The 19,534-nt window shown below is 45.6% G+C and overlaps 2 pseudogenes; both read right to left on the reverse strand.

Annotated features, from left to right (window-relative positions):
- Nucleotides 1-1,042: 1,042 nt before the first annotated feature.
- On the reverse strand, nt 1,043-5,703 carry LOC120648698 (annotated as a pseudogene).
- A 1,824-nt stretch (nt 5,704-7,527) lies between these two features.
- LOC120647991 lies at nt 7,528-10,631 on the reverse strand (annotated as a pseudogene).
- Nucleotides 10,632-19,534: the final 8,903 nt, after the last annotated feature.

Below are 19,534 nucleotides of genomic sequence, written 5' to 3' on the forward strand. Positions count from 1 at the left end.
TGAATGGTTGAATGTTGCTATGTGTTGCTACATGCTGTTGTTGAACGGAATTTATCAGTGAATGGTTAAATGTTGTTTCATGAATTATAAATGCATAATTATTATTGATCCTATATTTTTATATTTTAAATTATTATTGCTACAAATAAATGAGCGTGGCAGAATAGACATATGGCCAGCTACAAAACTATGGCAGCAACACCTTTCGTTGCAAAAGAGAATTCATCCTATCGCAACTCATATTTTTTGGTGTCATAAAGTCTCGTGGCAATAGTAAGTTCCACTTGTAGCAACCCTGTATTATGGTGGTAATAGAGACATGAACTTTTGGCAACCAAAACATTTTCGAAGCAACAACGGAGGAAACATCTTACAACCAATCAAACTAGGTGGCATTAGCGTGATCCACCTATTGCCTCCAACCTATATATTTTGGTGGTAATAGAATGTTCCACCTATAACAACCATCCCTGCTGCATGGCAATAGAGGACACCACCTATAGCACTGTAATCAATTTCGTGGTAATAGAGGGAACCACATATAGCACCCAAATAACTTTCGTGGCAATAGAGAACACCACCTATAGCACCGAAATCAACTTCGTGGTAATAGAGAAAACCACATATAGCACCCAAAACACTTTCGTGGCAATAGATGTGCTTCTTCTATAGCAACCACAACTATAGTATAGCAATACAATACTTTGCAACGCAAGATTTTATGAATTGCAACGTGTTGGGTACGATGTAATTGCACTTCTGGTAACAGCAGATGCATCGCAATATGATAATTTGCAACCAACACGAGCGAGCCCGTAGATACTAGTTGCAACGTCTCATTGTGTTGTAATAGAAAAACTAATGCAACATAAAAAAACATGTGTCGCTATAGGCTAATGCAGCGAGACATATAGCTGCGTTTCTTACTAAACAAATTAGTTGCAATTGCGGCTATTACTACTAAATATGATATCTTGCAACACATTTCGTGCGTTATATTAAGGGGAAAATCTAGTAGTGCACAATCTGCAACAATAATATCCTACCCGCTGTGCGTGTCGATGGACTGGATGCCGGTTAGGGCGAACCAGAGCCAGAAGGTGGTCACGTGGCAGGGCACCATGGCCGGGCTAGCGAAGGCCACAACGCCGAGGATGAGCACCTCCGCGCAGTGCGCGTACGGCGCGGCGAAGCCGATGGGTGCCGTGTACTCGTGGTGGACACGATGGATCTTGTCGCAGGCCCATGCCGTGTGCAGAAGCCGGTGGACCCAGTAGGCCAGGTAGTCTTCCACGAGGAAGTACACCAGCAGCTGCGCCGCCGTCTCCCCCACCGACAGAAACCGCAGACCCGTCCGGATCCCGACCATCTGATGTTCATATCCAGAAAAGGCACCTGGCCCTGATGATTTTACAGGAGCTTTCTATCGTGCTGCCTGGCCAATAATTAAGAATGACATCGTCAGAGCATTCCAAGCTATATAGTCGCTAGATGGCCGCAGCCTATACTTAGTGAACCAGGCGTACATGATCTTCCTTCGGAAAAAAGATGATGCAACATTGCTGGGAGATTTCAGACCTATCAGCCTGATTCATAGCTTTGCAAAGCTATTCACAAAAGTCCTTGCCAGGCGCCTTGCCCCGCATATGAATTCTTTGGTACGTACCAATCAAAGTGCGTTTATCGCTGGGCGTCTCATTCATGAAAACTTTAAAGCAGTGCAACTCACGGCCAAACTTTTGAACCGGAAAAAGATCCCAAGTTCACTCTACAAGATTGATATTGCCAAAGCGTTTGACTCTTTAGACTGGACTTTTCTCTTGAAAGTACTGAGGCACATGGGTTTTTCAAGAAGGTGGTTAAACTGGATCTCGCTGATTCTATCCACAGCCAGCACGAAAATCATCCTCAACGGATCGCCGGGTCGCCGTATCTGTCATGCCCGTGGCCTTTGTCAGGGTGACCCCCTATCACAGCTGTTTTTTGTGATAGCCATGGAGGCTCTGAACGCCCTGATAAAAAATGCGGAAACAAAAGGAATCCTGCAGCCTCTAGGGAACAACGCCATTCAGGAAAGGATTTTCTTGTACGTTGATGATGTGATCCTTTTTACTTCCCCTAACCAGCAAAACCTCGTCGCAACACAAACCATTCTGGAGATTTTTGCTCTTGCCTCTGGTCTCAGCATCAACCAAAACAAGTGTGCAATTACTCCAATCTGCTGTACCTTGGAGGATACAGCTTTACTAATGCAGTTCTTACACGGTCAACTGCAGGCCTTTCCGATCAAGTATTTGGGAACACCGCTGTCAATTAAGCGCTTAAAGAAATCAGAGTTACAACCAATTGTAGACAAGGTTGTGACAGGATTTCGGCCATGGAAAGCAAATCTTCTAACAAAAGCAGGTCGAACGGTACTGGTCAAAGTAAAATTATCTGCCATCCCGGTTCATACTACTTTGGCCATCTCCCTTTCTCCATGGGTGATCCAGTGCATCGACAAGCGTAGGCGCGCATTCCTGTGGAAAGGAGCAGACTCTGTTTCGGGTGGATCTGGCCTGGCAAAAGGTACGTAGGCCGGTTGACCTTGGTGGCCTTAGGCTTCCTGATTTGACTCTACAAGGTTTTGTGCTTAGGATACGCTGGCTTTGGTTAAAGCGTACTGATCCGAACCGACCATGGTCCCGTCTTCCTGAGGGCTCAGACAATACAATAGAAGCAATGTTCGCTGCATCTTTATCTGTCGAAGTTGGCAGTGGTTTGAACTCATTCTTTTGGACAGATAAGTGGATTGATGGTCGCTGCATCGCCGACCTCGCCCCAGCCCTGCTGAATGCTGTACGCCCCCATACACGCAAAGTGAGGACTATTACGCAAGGACTATTCAACAATTCCTGGGCACTGGACATTTCAGGTGCTTTAACAGTCCAAGTGATCCTTGATTATCTATTGGTATGGGACATCATTAGACAGCGTCAGCAGCCCCTAAATCTGAACACCCCAGATATCTTTAGATGGAAGTGGACGGCAGATGGCCAATTCACTACCGCCTCAGCTTACAGGCCTTTCTTTTTTGGACAACAGGCGATCCCAGGTGCCAAGGAGCTGACCAAAACACGAGCTCCAGGTCGATGCAAATTCTTTTTCTGGTTTGCTATTCACGATCTCTGTTGGACTGGTGATAGAAGAAAAAGACATGATTTGCAGGATGTTGACAACTGCACCTTTTGTGATCAGCACTCGGAGACGATCTCCTCTTCTGACAAAATGTGTGTTGGCTAGAGAAATTTGGTACTTGGTGCTTAGAAGATGCAACCTCCAAAGACACACTCCATCTTTGGCTAACTCAGATTTCGTCGAGTGGTGGCTTCTCTCACGAAAGCAATTAGGAAAAGAGATACGGAAAACTTTCGACTCTCTAGTAATTCTAGTGGCTTGGTCGATCTGGAAAGAACGCAACCAGCGAATCTTCCAAAAGGTGAAACTTACTGCAGCTGAGCTGGTGGATTTTATACTAGACGAAGCAAAAGTTTGGGGTTTTGGAGGAATAGCGCATTTTTCCATGCTTTTCCCTTGGTTGCCTGAGGGCACTGAAAAAGTAATCGGGTGCTCTAGCCTAAAAGAGGGAGGGGGTGAATTATAGGCTCTCTAAAAATCTAAACCTATGGCTCCAACTACTTTTGCACAAAACATAAACTAGATGCGCAACTATGGTTCGTCTGGTGTCAAACCTTCATCCCAAAAGAGTTTTGCAATATATAGCCAATCCTAGCAAAGAACTACACTAAGAATGTAAAACACACAAAGACTGAAATATGAAATGCGGAAGCTAAAAGAGGAGGGATGAGAGGGAACAAACTCTCGACACGAGGATTTATCCCGTGGTTCGAATTGCCACAAATGCGCCCCTAACGTTGTTGAAGCATTCACGAAGAGTATTGCTTCTAGAAATCAAGTCTCTTCCGTGAACACAATCACGGTCACCTTGATCCCGCTTTCCAATAAGGAGCTTCTCCATAAAGGGTGGGGGTCTCCACGTCCCCCGCACAAAGTCGTCGACGCCGCTCTACACCAAGCCGGAGGGTCGAAGACGTGCCGGCGAGCCACCTAGACTCCAAGGAGGCCGGTGCATCGAAATACAATAGTGGTTCACTCTAGAACCAGCTCATAAGGCACAACACCTTACTCACACACTCTCTAAGGAGCTAATCTAGAACTAACACTCACAAATGTGTGGTAAGGACTAAAGATTTGATCACTAAGCTCTTTGTATGGCTTGGAGGTGTTCTTGGGTGTGTATGAGACTTCTAGAAACTCCAGCAAACATCAAATATCCGGGAGAACACACATATATATCCCTCAAACTTGAACTAGCCGTTTAGAGCCGTTGGCTAGTTTTCTGCATAGGAGTCGGAACTTCCGGTGCTAGGGCATCGGTTCTTCTGGTCACACACAGGCTGATTCTAGCCGTTGGCTCTTCTGACATGGCCGCAGCAACTCCAGGGACCATCGGTTAAACCGATACTAGGGCGTCGGTTAAACCGCTGACACTTGATCTTCACGTAGCCGTTGCACTTGACCCCTTTCTTGCTGACGTCGTTGCACCGACGCTTACTCCGATGGGGCATCGGTTCATCCGGTGCTGAAGGCTTGTTTGTTGTGCACTCGACATCGTCTCTGGATAGTAGTGCATTGATTGCACCGATGCCTCTAAGTGACCCGTCGGTTAAACTGGTGCCTAAGAGCTATCTTGACTTGATTCCATCTAGCACCAAAAATTACACCGATGCAAGGGCGTCGGTTCTTCCGACAAACATCGGATGCACCAATGGTGCAACGTCGGTTTATCCGGTGCTGCAAATTCTGCATCTTTTTCGTCCAATTCGTCGCGGCGATTATTTGGATGGTCACTATATCTTGGCACCTCGACGGTGGTTTGGACTTGTCATCTTGATGGTGGATTGGACTTGGCGTCTTGACGGTAGGTTGGTCATGGCGTCTTGCTGATGAATTAGACGTGTTGAATTATATCCATGGGACCCAAGAACTCCTACAAGTGTGATCTCATAAACTTATCAGTCCCATTGATTATGTCGCCACTCAATCACCAAAATCACAAACAATGGCCTAATTGGGGCCATATTCCTTACACACTGGTCTAAGAGAAGAGAATCCCATTGGTTGCGCTCGAATCATAGTGTAATAAATATTTTAAGCTTTTGCTTTTCTATCTCAATCGAGATCACATCTTGTTGTAACAAACTTCTCTCTTTCCCGTTTAATGAAAAACATGCTTAAGCATAGTCGCTAAAAAAATAAAACAATTGGTTATTAGGTGCAACTCTTTAATTAATTGATTGTTAGATGTCCATATCGCAGTACAGATGTTGTGTGTGCACCTTAACGGCGGGGGTAGGAGACGAGCTGAAGCGCGCCGGCGGCGGGGGCCATGACGCGCACCGTGTCCTTGTAGCAGCGGATGACGTCGGCCGGCGTCCGCCGCACCCGGGGCTGCAGCTTGTATGGCGACGAGGTTCGCTTCGCTGACGTCCGGAGCTCCAGCAGCGCGAGAGGGGGTGGTACCAGCGTGTAGACAATACACAGCGTGTAGACAACACACAGGAGGAACCACGCGGCCTCCGCCCACATCATCGGTCGCCCCAGCGCCCCCTCCGCCTCCGCCGCCGTCGCGTACGGGATCATCTCGGGCCAGTTGGATGGCCGGATTGTTGTGGCTCCAGGACGGCCTGGTATGTAAACTCTATACACTGAACATCATCCAGCTTGATCCAGGTTCTTATTGGTGCGTGAGTTGTGGGCCCATAAAAAACTCATCTTCCGCTGTGTCGGTCAACACTAATAACTTAATGACCACGTGAGTAGTGCTGACAAATTACTTAATGTGCGAAGTCAATTAAGTTTGATTCTGTTTTCGAAATAAAAGTTGATTGTCAACGTGGGGGTGGGGAGACTCGTTCTTATTTATTTGCGGATGTAGCTCCTACATGTCAATTTCTTAACTATAGTCAACTAACCAAACTAAAATCCATTATAACCAAAAGGAAACGATATTACAAGAATGTTCCATACCTAATAGTAATTCATAGAGGCAATGACACAACATTCCACAATGGATTACGGATGTTACTGTTCACAATGGTAAAAACATGCAGCCTATTCGGTTGGGAAAAATCGGCTGGGCTGGAACAACTAGCCAACCCAGCTCCCACCATCCCTAACCGGTTGGTTGTAGCCCAGCCAGTCCAGCCAAACAGGGCCATATCTACAAATTAAAAAGTAAACATGAAGTTAACGGAAAGGTGTTGATGAAGAGTTTATACAAAAAGGTCGATAACAACGTACAATAGCGATGGATATGGATGTCAGAAAATCCAAATTATTTGAATTTTGTATCAACCAAAAATTTCAATATGAATATCTATATTCATATTCAATGTTAAAACGGATACTATAAACATATGTAAGTGAATTTATTTTCATTCTGTTGCTCTATGCAAATCGAGATTCATATTCGAAAAATTGTGGAATATCCGATACCATCTATATAGGAACAAAACATATCAAGAAAAATAGTACCTATTTCTCAGTTGCATAATCTTTACTTAAACAATTATTCTTGTAGTGTTCCTTGAATTAAAAGCTTCAATGGTACACAATTAATCTTCTCCAGCATGTCACTCTCAAGTGCCATCATGGCAGGGGAGGGCCTAGGATTTTAAACATGAGTATTCAAAATATTAAAGAGCAATTTTTTTGACAGCCTAAACCTAAATTTTGGCATGTCTAATTGATTGTAGGATCAATTAACGCTAATTGTACACTAGTTATATCTAAATCTTTCTTCTGACTTATGTAACTAACATTATTAGACCGACATATAACAAGTGAAGAAGCATAACTAAATTTTGGTGGGGAGGGACGGAGGGGTGGTGGTGGGCTATTTCATCTTCGAACCTCTGTCATGCTGCTATGGTGTTCATTTTTCATTCTTTTTATTCATATATTTGAGAAATACTATATATATAAATTTTGGTAAAAACAATGGGTATTCAAGTGAATACCCTTGCTCCCACTTGGGCCCGCCCCTCCATCATGGTCATCATTAAGTGCAATTTGCCGAAATCATATTTTCTAGATCCATTCAAAGAAGATATGAGTTCAATCGATTTTATAGCACAAAAGATGAAAAGAACAAAAATTAAACTATTAACGATTTAAATGAAACTGGCAAGACTCGAGCACGTTAGTTGTGACGGCAAGATTAGTTTAGCTAATTGGTGGGCTAGCTAGCCGCAACTAGACATCACAAGTACCCACATTATATTTCGTGATGGAGGGAGCGAGTAATTGATTAGAAAAAATCTTGAGAGTGCCTTATATTTTGGGACAGGAGTTTAGAAAAAATTTAGAAGTAGTGCAGATTCAACTTATTGTCAGCAAGGAAAAAAACTGAAACAAGCAACAACTCATGGGCTTATTATACTTGGCTCCTCCGATCCACATCCATCAGCACTGCCAATTGCATCTGGTCGGCGCAAGGACCAGCAGCATCTTCTTATGGACAGTGAGCTCGCCTGCCTCTTCCATGTCGATGTCCTCACTAGACACCCCATCCGGAAGCCTCCAGTTGAAGCAGTGGAGCAGGTTAGCTAGCGTGAACTCTGTTGTAGTCACTCCCATGGCCATCCCAGGGCACATCCTACGCCCAGCTCCAAATGGCACAAACTCGAAATGCGTACCGTTGAAGCTGACATCCTTCCCTTCAAACCTATCTGGGTCAAATTCTTCCGGATTATCCCAGATAGTTGGGTCCCTGCCAATCGCCCATGTGTTCACGAAGAGCCTTGTCTTCGCTGGTGCATCATACCCAGATATCTTGATTTGCCGCAGGGTTTCCCTTGGCACTAGAAGGGGAAGTGCCGGGTGCAACCGCAGAGTCTCCATGACCACTGTCTTGAGATACTTGAAGTTGGGCAGGTCGTTTGGGTGCACCCTCTCTTTGTTTCCTACAATTGTCCTGATCTCATCTTGCACCTTCTTGAGCACCCACGGCTTCCGAATGAGCTCAGCCATTGCCCAAACAATGGTAACCGAGCATGTGTCAATGGCCCCAATAAAGGTGTTCTGTGAAAGATTTATGTGGAGCATGATATTAGGAATTAAATGCATTGGTAATTTTGATCACTTGTTAACATGTAAAATTATTTTGTTCAGCTATACTTGCGTACCATCAGCAAAGCTTTGATGTGGTCTCTACTGAAACTGAAGCTGGTAGAGCCTTGGTGCTCCTTCATGAGGCCGATGAGGATGTCGACAAGGTCGCCACCGTTGTTGATGGTTTTGGTGTGGTTGGATTCGAGGTGCTGCTCTATGATCTTCTCAAAGAAAGCATCAAATTCCCTAAACACAAGCTCACGACGGGACAGTACGCCGGTGAGACGGCCCACAAGGCGGCCAAGGGTGTTAGGGAAGTAGTCCTCGGCGCAGAAACTAGATCTTGTGATCATAGCCTCGTCTATCATGTCGTGGAAGTGATTCATGTCCCCGAACTGCTCTGTGCCGTAGATGTTCCCAAACGCGACGGTGCCTACAATACCATCCATATACCTGAAGATGTGATCCTCCAAGACCACTGGCTTCTGTCCTGTGACTGTTAATCTGTCGATGAGTTTATCAACCTAACAAATAATCATTGCATGATCCTGTTAGTGCATGGTTATAGTAATAATTGCATTTTTCATGTTGACATGGTAACGGCCGGAGAAGTACCAACTGAAATACTGTGATTTGTAAAAGAAGGTCTACTTGTTTAAGGGTAATGAGAGAGTTGACAAAAATAAGTATAATGTATGTATATAGTGTCCATGATGCCCTCATGAGCCGGGTTCACTGCAACAGAATATAGTTATTGTACCACCACTTGTATCACTATTGCTCACTAACCGTGTTACTATATCTTATTGGTATTCTATTTTTTATTATTTCTACACTCCGACTTATTGGAAATTAAAGCTGGACCAAATTGAAAGGGTGCATATGCATTTTGGGTGTATAAAGTTGAGCTGTGTATGGTGCAAATATGGTGAAAATTTAAATAACCATTAGTTTTGCAAATTCCCATGGGTGCATCATCCACACTCCCTAACCATAACCTACCTTGACCTCTGTGAACAAAAGACGTGTTCTTTTACATTCAAAATGTGTTAGGACTCTATAACATCGATTACTTATCTAAGAATTTTTACAATAATTGAAAAAATTAGAGCCGTCCATCTGACAGAATCATACGGTGATCAAGGTAGGAAGTATCTGGTGGTACCAAAATGTAGGACCAAGTACCAAAAAAGTGGGACGAAATAACCTTAACACTATTGATTGGATCATTGAAAATACCTTGCTTTCCATCAAAATTCAAGGAAAAGTACCGGAAAGTACCCTCTGGTATTTTTCATTGTAACAGTGCTTTACTTATCTAATTGAACATTCATGGTGTTACAATGAAATCTCTTTTGTACGGTATTTCTTTTGCTCTTTTAACACTGTTACGTTGTGATAGTAACACTATGTGAGAACATAGTTCGGAATTTTAGAAATACATTGTTTATAACCCATGTTTTGAAAATTATTACAATGATTGAAAAATATGAGCCGTCCATCTGACAAAATCATATGGTGGTCAAGATAAGTAGTACTTGCAAGTATCTAGACTAAAGTACTTTGTGATACAAAAATATGAGACCAAGTACCAAAAAAAGAGGATTGAATACCCTTAACTGCCATCCTCAACCGTACCACCCGTCCAGCGGCACCATTGCCGCTAGCCTCGGCACCCACAACCCGGAACCATAGCCGGGATTGCCAGCGCTGCCGGTTCCTATATATATACTCGGCAGCGACGTAACCCCTCCCCCAACCTAGAAACCCCAAATCCCTAACCCCACCGGCCTCCACCGCCGTCCACAGCTGTCCACGGCCGGCGTCGACCCGTCACCAACTGCTCCACCCACCTCCAGCCCGCCCATCACTGGAGAGAAAAGTCAACGCTGGGATTTCTAGCTGCAGTTGGTGTTGTTACTTTCTTCTCTTTGTGAAGTTACTTACTCTTTGATTCATAAAAGTAACAGAGAGGGATCTGATTTATCCCAAATAAACCGACGAATTTTAAATGGCACAATGAGACACTGGGCAATCACACACACCATACATTTAATATCCAAAGCAAGCTGCACTAGTTGTAGGAAGCCAATAAAACAAGCAAGTAGCTCAGCCTCCCTAGCATACCAGGCGTCCTGGATGCGGCGCATGCTCAGGAACTCGACGATCAAGAGCTTGCGCCTCTCTCACCATTGCTTGCTGTAGGGACTGAACGCCACGTCCTTGTGGTCGTACGAGATCCGCCTCGGCCCGCTCCCATCTGGTGAAGATTGCCGAGGAAGGGCAGCCCCGGCGGGCTCGGCGGCAGGTGGATCCAATCCATCCTGCTGGTGCTCCTCCGCCGACTTGCTAGAAATAAGATGGAGATGACATGGAGGCTGGAGCATACCCAGGAGGACGGTTGCTGGAACCTGCCATTGTTGAGGCAAGCCCAGGACTGGCCATTGGGTAACCATCTTGAGTTGAGAAGGTTCGATTCCTTCTCGATGAGCTAGTGTTAGTTAGATTTTATTATGTGGGAGTGGGATCTGCCACTGTGAAGGCATTGCAAAGCCATGTTACTTTGAGGGCTAGTTTATTTCTTTGTCAACGAACTCACATTCAGGATTCACCTACTTCGAGTTAGTTTTTATTTTTTTTTTGTCGCGATGCTGTGATAGTGAGTTCACATCAAGCCATATCTCCCTATGGGTACTCAACTAGTAATGGATGATGCACTCATGTATTCTGATTCAACTCGTATCCTATTGAGTTATAAAGATATCTGTCGTAATGGTGTCCATATTGAAAACCACAACAACAATAACAATGAATATTTATTCATCACGAAAAATGAAGGACATGCCAAACAAATGCTTGAAAATTTTTCTGTACTATCAACTAGATTGTATTTCACATACATCAAACCCATGCAACATTTTGCATATAAGATAATTTTTCAAAATCTGATATCTTCAAGACTTGGCATGATCTTCTAGGTCACCCTAGAGCTATGATGATGAGAAAAAATATCAGCAATTCAATTGATAAATTTTCCAAACCTTTAGACTTTGTGTGCACCGCATGTGCTACAAAAAAATTAATCTTAAGAGCCTCTTATCTTAAGATCAAGTCTGAATCACTAATATTCCTTGAACACATTCAAGGTGACATTTGTGGTCCTATTCAACCATAACTGAGCCATTTAGGTACTTGTTAATGAATCAACTAGATGGTCTCATTTTTGTTTAATTTATTACCCACCTGTCGGTGTTTTATCGTCGGGTTCTCCAAGGGGTATCCCAAGGAGAGTGGTTATGAGTAGGGACTCGCCGAGATCAGAATGCGATGGTGCAAGGAACACAAGGATTTAGACAGGTTCGGACTGCCAGAGCGTAATACTCTACGTCCTGTGTGTTGGTTTGTATTCCCTCTGGTATTGTTCGATGTTTTGGAGGGGTTCCCGTTCGCCCTTATATAATCTGGGGGAACGGGGTTACATGGAAAGTACTAACTGAGTACGTTTAGAGTCCTACTCCGAGTGGGTTGGGTAGTTTTCTTGTACTTTGGCTAGTCCTACTTTTGTACGAGTAGTTACAGTGGAGGTAGGGCGCATCCATGTGGTACTCCCTACTCTAGGATATTCCATACCCGTGAGTAGTCCTGCTGCCCAGGGTCTGACAAGCCCCCGAGCTCTTCGTAGTCGAGTCCTGCAGGCGTTGAGTACTTCTGAAGATGCCGTCAAGTGCTTTCGAGTGTCTCTGGAATCCGTTGTTCAGGTTTGGAGCCCTTCGAGTGCTTCGAGAGGTCTTTCGAGTACTTCTCTGGCTGCATCGAGGCTATGAGGTGCTCTAGCCCCGAATCACTCTTTCTAATATGATGGGCGATGTACTCGCGCTCCATATGGAGTAGCCCCCGAGCCTTAGGTTGAACCGTAGGATCAGGCTGAGGATCATTTCCGTCTTCAGGGTCTTTTTTGAAAAAAGTTCATCATTTATGACGCATGTCTTCACAGCCCCTGAGCCTTGACTTGAAATCCCTCGATTTAAGGTTAAGGTTCCCCAACCGAAGCATAGATTCTGACCTTTGGGCTTCCTGATATTTTCGAGAGTGCCACTGATCTTATTATTTAACTGAGGTGATCCGATATTGTATTTTCACATGTTCTTGTTTCTACCCATCTCCTTGTTTCTTCCTTTGATTTCTCAACCCCCGAGCATATGCGTGAAAAGAGGCTCGTGACTTTCCGGATGGCGCCGAAGAAATCTAAGCGCCAGGTGTCCGAGAAGGAGGCGACGATGGCTGATGGGTGGAAGAAAAGTAAGTTGTCAGAGGCCGCAATCTCATCTCTTGTTAGCCGCCGTCTTTTGCAATCCAGGGCTTTAATCCAGTGGCAGTCGGCCGAGGGTCATGGGAGGCCATTCGAAAAAACTTCTAAAATTGTTCTTTTCAAAGCTTTCATTGAGCGTGGCCTTGCCATTCCCGCTTGCGACTTCTTGCGGGGTCTTCTTTTCTTTTGGGGTATACAGCTTCACCATCTGACCCCTGATTCGATCTTGCACATAGCTATTTTTGTTCAGCTATGTGAGGCATTTCTTGGGATTCATCCTCATTTTGACCTTTTCAAAAGCCTCTTTTCCTTGAATCCGTATCCCAATCTTAGGAATATTGCTAGGGTGGGGGGGTGCTGATCTCCAGTTTTGCCCTGGCATGGCGGAGAAGTATATCCCGTATTCTCTGCACCGTCAGATTGGGGATTGGAAAGCAGAGTGGTTTTATATCGATAACCATGCTCCTGCTCTTCCGGAAAGGACTCCTTTACCTCCGACACCGCGCCACGAGTGGTGTGTGCCTGCTGGTAATGCTGATCTGGTAGGGGAGCTTCTCACGCGGACTGTGACGCGGCGATGGGAGGGAGTGACTGGTGCCACCGTTGTGTCGTCTTGGCTTAGGAGGTAGATCGAGCCCTTGCAGAGCCATGTCCACTCTTGTTTCGAGTATACGGGATCGTATGGTCCCTCTCGATTTTTGTCGGAGAAAACTAGTCGAGATGAAGCTATGGTGCTTCTTTGTAACCTTTTTGAAGGTGTTAGTTCCATCCCTGTGCTTCCGGATCTATTTCATATGAACAATCCGCCAAAACAGGTAAAGTTCTGAGGCATCGGGTGCTTTTCGGCTGTTCTTTTGCGCTTTGGCTGACTCTGGGTCTTTTTGCAGGATGATTTGTTGATATATCGGAGTGATCCTCCATTCCCAGAGGTTCATCGGCTGAGCCATATGACGCCTAGCGCTCATTTGTGGCCTCATGAGTATCGGCCGGACTTGGATCCAAATGTTTCGGAAAGTCTGTCGAGTTCTGATTCTGATGATCGTATTACCCTTGCAGACTTGGTGAAGGGTAAGATGGGAGGAGTCGAATCTTTGGCCCGCGAAGGGAGTCCAGGACCCGAAGTCGGCACTAGTTGTCCCAAGAAGCCGAGGACAACTGTGCAGAAGAGGAGGGCTAGCAGCGATGTCAGGTAATCAATCGGGTGGTTTTGTCTCATTCTGAGTTGACTATCTGATGTCCTTGCCTTTGTTTGTAGCCCTGGTCCTGTGCCTAAGCAGAGGCGGGTGGTGGAGGGAGGTGCTCCTGCTGCTGCCGCTCCTGATATGGCGGAGTCATCGAGGAGGGGTGGTGGGGAGGGATCGCTTTGTCCAGGGGAGATCCCTGTTGGTGAGCCCATCTTTCCTCCTTACAATGGTTCAAAAGCTCTTCCATTTGCTCGACTGCTTCACGAGGATAGGACAGTAGGTGCTTCGCCAGAAGTTGACGAGGAGTCGAGGGATAGCCTCTTGGAGGAGATTAGGGCATCGCCTCCTCCCTTTGAATACTATCATGGCGAGCAGCTTGAAGATGATCCGTAGTTGACGGCTGGGAACATGAAGAAACTCCAAGCCATTGTGCGGGAGTTCACTAGGTTTTCTGTGGTGAGTACTGTTGTCGAGTACCTTTTCCTTGTGAGGAATTTTCCGTGGGCTGACTTTGTTGTTGCAGCAAATGGCCAATCGGTCATATCTGTGAAAGCGACTGAGGCGGATCGTCAGAAGATCGCTCTACTAGAGGCGGAGAATGCTGCTTTGAAAAAAGACAAAGCCGTGCTTGAGCAGAGGGTCAGGATGCTGAAGGAGGTGATCCAGAAGAACCGAGGTAACCTCTTGATCTGTGTTCTGAGGTTTTTCTTTTTGGTTATGCTGGTGCTTACGTCCTTTTTGTTGTGGCTGCAGATGGTACTGGAGAGCACCAGAAGGAGTTACAGGTGCTTCGAGTGGCGGCTCAGACTGTGGTCGAGTCCATAGGTTCCGCCGAGGAGTCTAATGGCAGTTTGGCTGATCAGCTGCAGAAGGTTCCTCAGAAGTTTGCCGAGTATTTGGCTGAAGCTTCTAGGAATTGTGTAGCGCAGGCCCTTGGTCTTGTCAAATCGTACTGGCCTCAGGCCAAGATAGGTGTCCTTGGTGATGGCATGTGTTCGACTTGTGATCATGACCAATTTGTCAAGTTTGTAGAGGAGGCGGAACCTGTGGCTGACCAGATTGTAAAGTTGATAGATCAGTAGGATGTACTATATCTTCTTTTGCCATGTAAATGTAATTTTTTGGTCAATGAGTTGGTAGGTTCTTTTTGTGAGAACTTTTCTTGATTGACCGTCTTGTGTGGATGTAGACATCTTGTCTCTTCCTTGACTTCCATCTTGTGGATGAGTAACTCTTCTTGAGATATTATCTCTATTGAAATCGAGTACCGTAGTAGTCGATAGTTGTCGTCTCGAGGACGTGAAGAATAGAGAGCATGTCTCGTCCATAAGTCGAGTACTGTAGTAGTCGAATAAGTCGTCTCATGGACGAGAAGAAAAGAGAGCATGTCCCATCCGAAGATCAAGTACTGAGGTAATCGATCGATTGTCGCCTCATGGACGTAGTTCCTCTTTGGAAATAGGGATCTTGTCCCATCCGAAGATCGGATACTGTAGTAGTCGATCAATTGCCGTCTCATGGACGAAGAGGTAGAGAACTTGTCTCTAGGACCGCAAGGCACATGTCCCTTAGCCCCAGTTACTCGATTCGCCGTGCCTTTGACTCTGAGTGAACAGAGAAAGGTTGGTATTCGAGGTAACTGATAGAGTTATGACTCCTAAAGAGTGTAGAGAACTTGTCTCTAGGGCCGCAAGGCTCATGGCCCTTAGCCCCGACTACTCGATTCGCCGTGCCTTTGACTTTGAGTGAACAAAGAAAGCTTGGTGTTCGAGGTAGCCGATGGAGTTACGACTCCTGAAGAGTGTAGAGAACTTGTCTCTAGGGCCGCAAGGCTTATGGCCCTTAGCCTCGACTACTTGATTCGCCGTGCCTTTGACTTTGAGTGAACAAAAAAAGGTTGGTATTCGAGGTAGCCGATGGAGTTACGACTCCTAAAGGGGGTAGAGAACTTGTCTCTAGGCCGCAAGGCTCATGGCCCTTAGCCCCAACTACTTGATTCGCCGTGCCTTTGACTTTGAGTGAACAAAGAAAGGTTGGTATTCGAGGTAGCCGATGGAGTTACGACTCCTGAAGCTGTCTTGGGTGCTTGAATTGAACTTCCGAAGGACCATTTTACTTTATTGAAATTTGAAATCCGGGAGGTTGCTTCTGACAGCTTATGGGTAGAACTTCCGAAGATGCTCGATGTTCCAAGAATTAGGGACTTCTAGTCCATCTGCGTAGGTTAGACGATAGGATCCTGGTCCTGTGACTTTGGTGATGATGAAAGGTCCTTCCCATCTTGAGTTGAGTTTGTGGAGGCCTATCTCATCTTGAATTCTACAGAGGACCATGTCTCCAATATTGAAAGATCTTGTCTGGATGTTACGATCATGATATCTTCGCATGTTTTGGAGATATCGGGTTGATCGTAGCAGTGCATTGCATCTCATCTCATCGAGTGAGTCCAGTTCTAGCTGTCGGCTTCTGTCGGCTTGTGCTGAGTTATACATCTCTAGCCGAGGTGACTTCCACATGATGTCTGTCGGTAGTATTGCTTCGGAGCCGTATACCAAGAAGAAAGGTGTTTGTCCTGTCGCCTTGCTAGGTTGGGTGCGTAGCCCCCAGATTACCATTGGTAATTCTGCTAGCCGTTTACCTCCTTTCTTGCTTGTGGAATGGAAGATTCTTTTCTTTAAGCCATCGATTATCAGTTCGTTGATGCATTCCACTTGGCCATTGGCTCTTGGTTGTGCAACAGATATGTACTTGATCTCGATGCTGGAGTTCTCGCAGAAATCTCAGAATTCTTGTGAAGTGAAGTTTGATCCAAGATCGGTTATGATTGTGTTTGGGAAACCAAATCTGTGGAGTATTTCACTGATGAATTTGACTGCACGATCTGATGAGATCTTCTTGATTGGCTTGACTTCAATCCATTTGGTGAACTTATCAACTACCACTAAAATGTGTGAGAAACCTCCTGGCGCTGTTGGGAGTGGTCCTATCATGTCAAGGCTTCAGAAAGCAAAAGGTCAAGATGGAGGTATGGTTATCAGATTATGGGCAGGCAAGTGACTTTGTTTGGCAAAGTACTGGCATCTTGGATATTGTTTGATGAGTAGTTCTGCGTCTGATAATGCTGTTGGCCAATAGAATCCTGATCTGAAGACTGTGCCAATTAGTGTACGTGAGGCTGCGTGGTTTCCACATGTGCCTTCGTGGGCTTAGTGTAGTATTTCTTTGCCTTCTTGTGCTGTTACGCATTTCATGAGGATTCTGGATCTTGCGCCTCTTTTGTAGAGTTTGTCATCAATAAGGAGTAGTTCTTGCTGCAGCGCATGATGCGTACTGCTTCTACGTCGTCTTTTTCGATTTCTTGTGGGAGTACTTTGTCCTTGATGTAGTCGATGAATGCAGTGCGCCAATCAACTTCAATCATCATTATCTCTCGACTGGTTTCTTGAGGAACTGAGCTGACTTCCATTGGGGTGGAAATATTGATTGAGGGGTGATGGAGTTGATGGACAAAGTTTCTTGGAGGGACTTCTACTCGGTCGGAGCCAAGTTTTGAAAGGATGTCTGCTACTACATTGTTGTCGCGGACAACGTGGTAGATCTCCAGTCCTGAGAACTTGTTTTCAAGTTTTCCGATCTCTGCAAAGTAGGCATCCATGGTTTCTTTGTTGATATCCCACTCCTTGTTTACTTGTTGGACCACAAGGAGGGAGTCCCCGTAGATGAGTAGTCGCTTGATGCCAAGTGAGATGGCCAGTCGAAGGCCGTGTAGGAGAGCTTCATATTCGGCTTCGTTGTTGGATACTTCGAAGAGAATTTGGAAAACATACTTGAGTTGCTCACCTTTTGGAGAGATGAAGAGTACGCCGGCTCCTCCTCCACTCAATTTCAGTGAGCCGTAGAAGTACATGGTCCAGTGATCTGATATGGATGGTGGGGTAGGTACTTGGTTTTCTCTCCATTCTGCCAGGAAATCGACTAGAGCTTCAGACTTGATTGCTATTATTGGTGCGAATTTCAGCTCGAGTGCTCCTAGCTCGACTGCCCATTTTGAGATGCGACCAGTCGCGTCTCGGTTGTGTAAGATGTCTCCCAGTGGGAAGTCCGTGACGACAGAAATATTGTACTCATCAAAGTAATGTCGTAACTTCCTTGAAGTAATCAACATTGCGTAGTTCTGAATTGGTGGGTATCACACTTTTGATTCAGAAAGTACTTCACTTATGAAGCAAACTGGTCTTTGGACGCCGTAGGCGTGGCCTTCTTCTTTTCGTTCTGCCACCATTGCTGTGCTGACAATGTTTGTGGTAGCTGCAATGTAAAGGAGCATCTCTTCTCCCAGCATTGGAGCCGTTAAGATAGGAGGTGACTGGAGGTGCTCTTTCAGGTCTTCGAGTGCATCGGCTGCTTCTTGGGACCATTTGAACTTGTCCTGTTTCTTCAGTAGTTTGAAGAAAGGAAGTCCTCTTTCGCCAAGTCTCGATAGAAATCTATTCAGGGCAGCCATGCATCCAGAGAGTTTCTGGATGTCTTTGATAGAGGTTGGGGCTTCCATGTTCAAGATTACATTGATCTTTTCTGGATTTACTTCAATTCCTCTATGGCTGACAATGAAGCCGAGTAGTTTTCTGGATGGTACACCGAAAACGCACTTAGTCGGGTTCAGTTTCCACCTGAAGCTTCGCAAACTGTTGAAGGTTTCTTCTAGGTCGGGGATAAAGGAGTCGAATTCCTTTGTTTTTACGACCATGTCGTCGACGTAGGCTTCCACATTGCAATGGAGCTGATTGGTGAAGCATAACTGTATGGCGCGTTGATAAGTCGCTCCCGTGTTCTTTAGTCCAAAGGACATGGTTTTGTAAACGTATACGCCGTTTTGATCTGATCTTCTTCCTTGAGGGCTATTTGATGATAGCCTATGTAGGATTCCAGGAATGATAGTAGTACGCATTCCGGCCGTGAAGTCGATGACTTGGTCGATGCGAGGGAGTCCAAAGGGGTCCTTCGGGCAGTGCTTGTTGAGTCTGTGTAGTCGGCGCACATCCACCACTCGTTGTTGTTCTTTTTGAGAATGAGTACTGGATTCGCCAGCCACTCGGGGTGATAAACTTCTTTGATGAATCTTGCCGCGAGTAACTTGGCGAGTTCTTTTTTGATGGCTTCTCTTTTCTCTGCCGAGAATCTCCGTAGCCTCTGCTTCTTTGGAGTGGCATTAGGGTTGACATTCAGAGAGTGCTCGATCAACTCCTTTGGGACACCGGGCATGTTGGCTGGTTTCCAAGCAAATACATCGCGGTTGGCCCTAAGGAAGTTGACGAACGCGCTTTCCTATTTGTCAAAAAGCCCTGTCCCAATCAAGGCTGTCTTTGATGGGTCGTCCTCTTGCAGCTGAATTGCCTTAACTTCGATGTTATCGGGTGGCTTCGGAGCAGAGCGGTTTATCTTCTTTGTAGGGATCTCTGATCCCGATGCTGAGTACTGCTGGGCTGTCGCAAGTACTTCTCATGCGGTATCCGGGAGTCGATTTGTGGAGGCATAAGTTATGGCTTCCTTTTCACATTCAAAGGATCTTTGAAGGTCTCCGCGGAAGGTGAGGACTCCTATTTTTCCTAGCATCTTTAGCAGAAGGTAGACGTAGTGGGGAATTGCCATGAATTTGGCCAATGCCAGTCGTCCGAGTATGGCATGATAAGAAGACTCGAAGTCTGCTACTTTGAATTTGATGAGTTCCGTACGGTAGTTGTCTGGAGTACCAAAAGTGACTGGGAGCACCACGGTTCCAATCGGGAAGGAAGCGTTTCCCGGAATGATGCCGTAGAAGGGTGCTTTGCTTGGTTTCAATTTGTCAGATATATCGAGTCCCATCTTG

This window comes from Panicum virgatum, chromosome 9K (assembly GCF_016808335.1).
Source record: "Panicum virgatum strain AP13 chromosome 9K, P.virgatum_v5, whole genome shotgun sequence".
In the NCBI taxonomy this organism is placed as follows: domain Eukaryota; kingdom Viridiplantae; phylum Streptophyta; class Magnoliopsida; order Poales; family Poaceae; genus Panicum; species Panicum virgatum.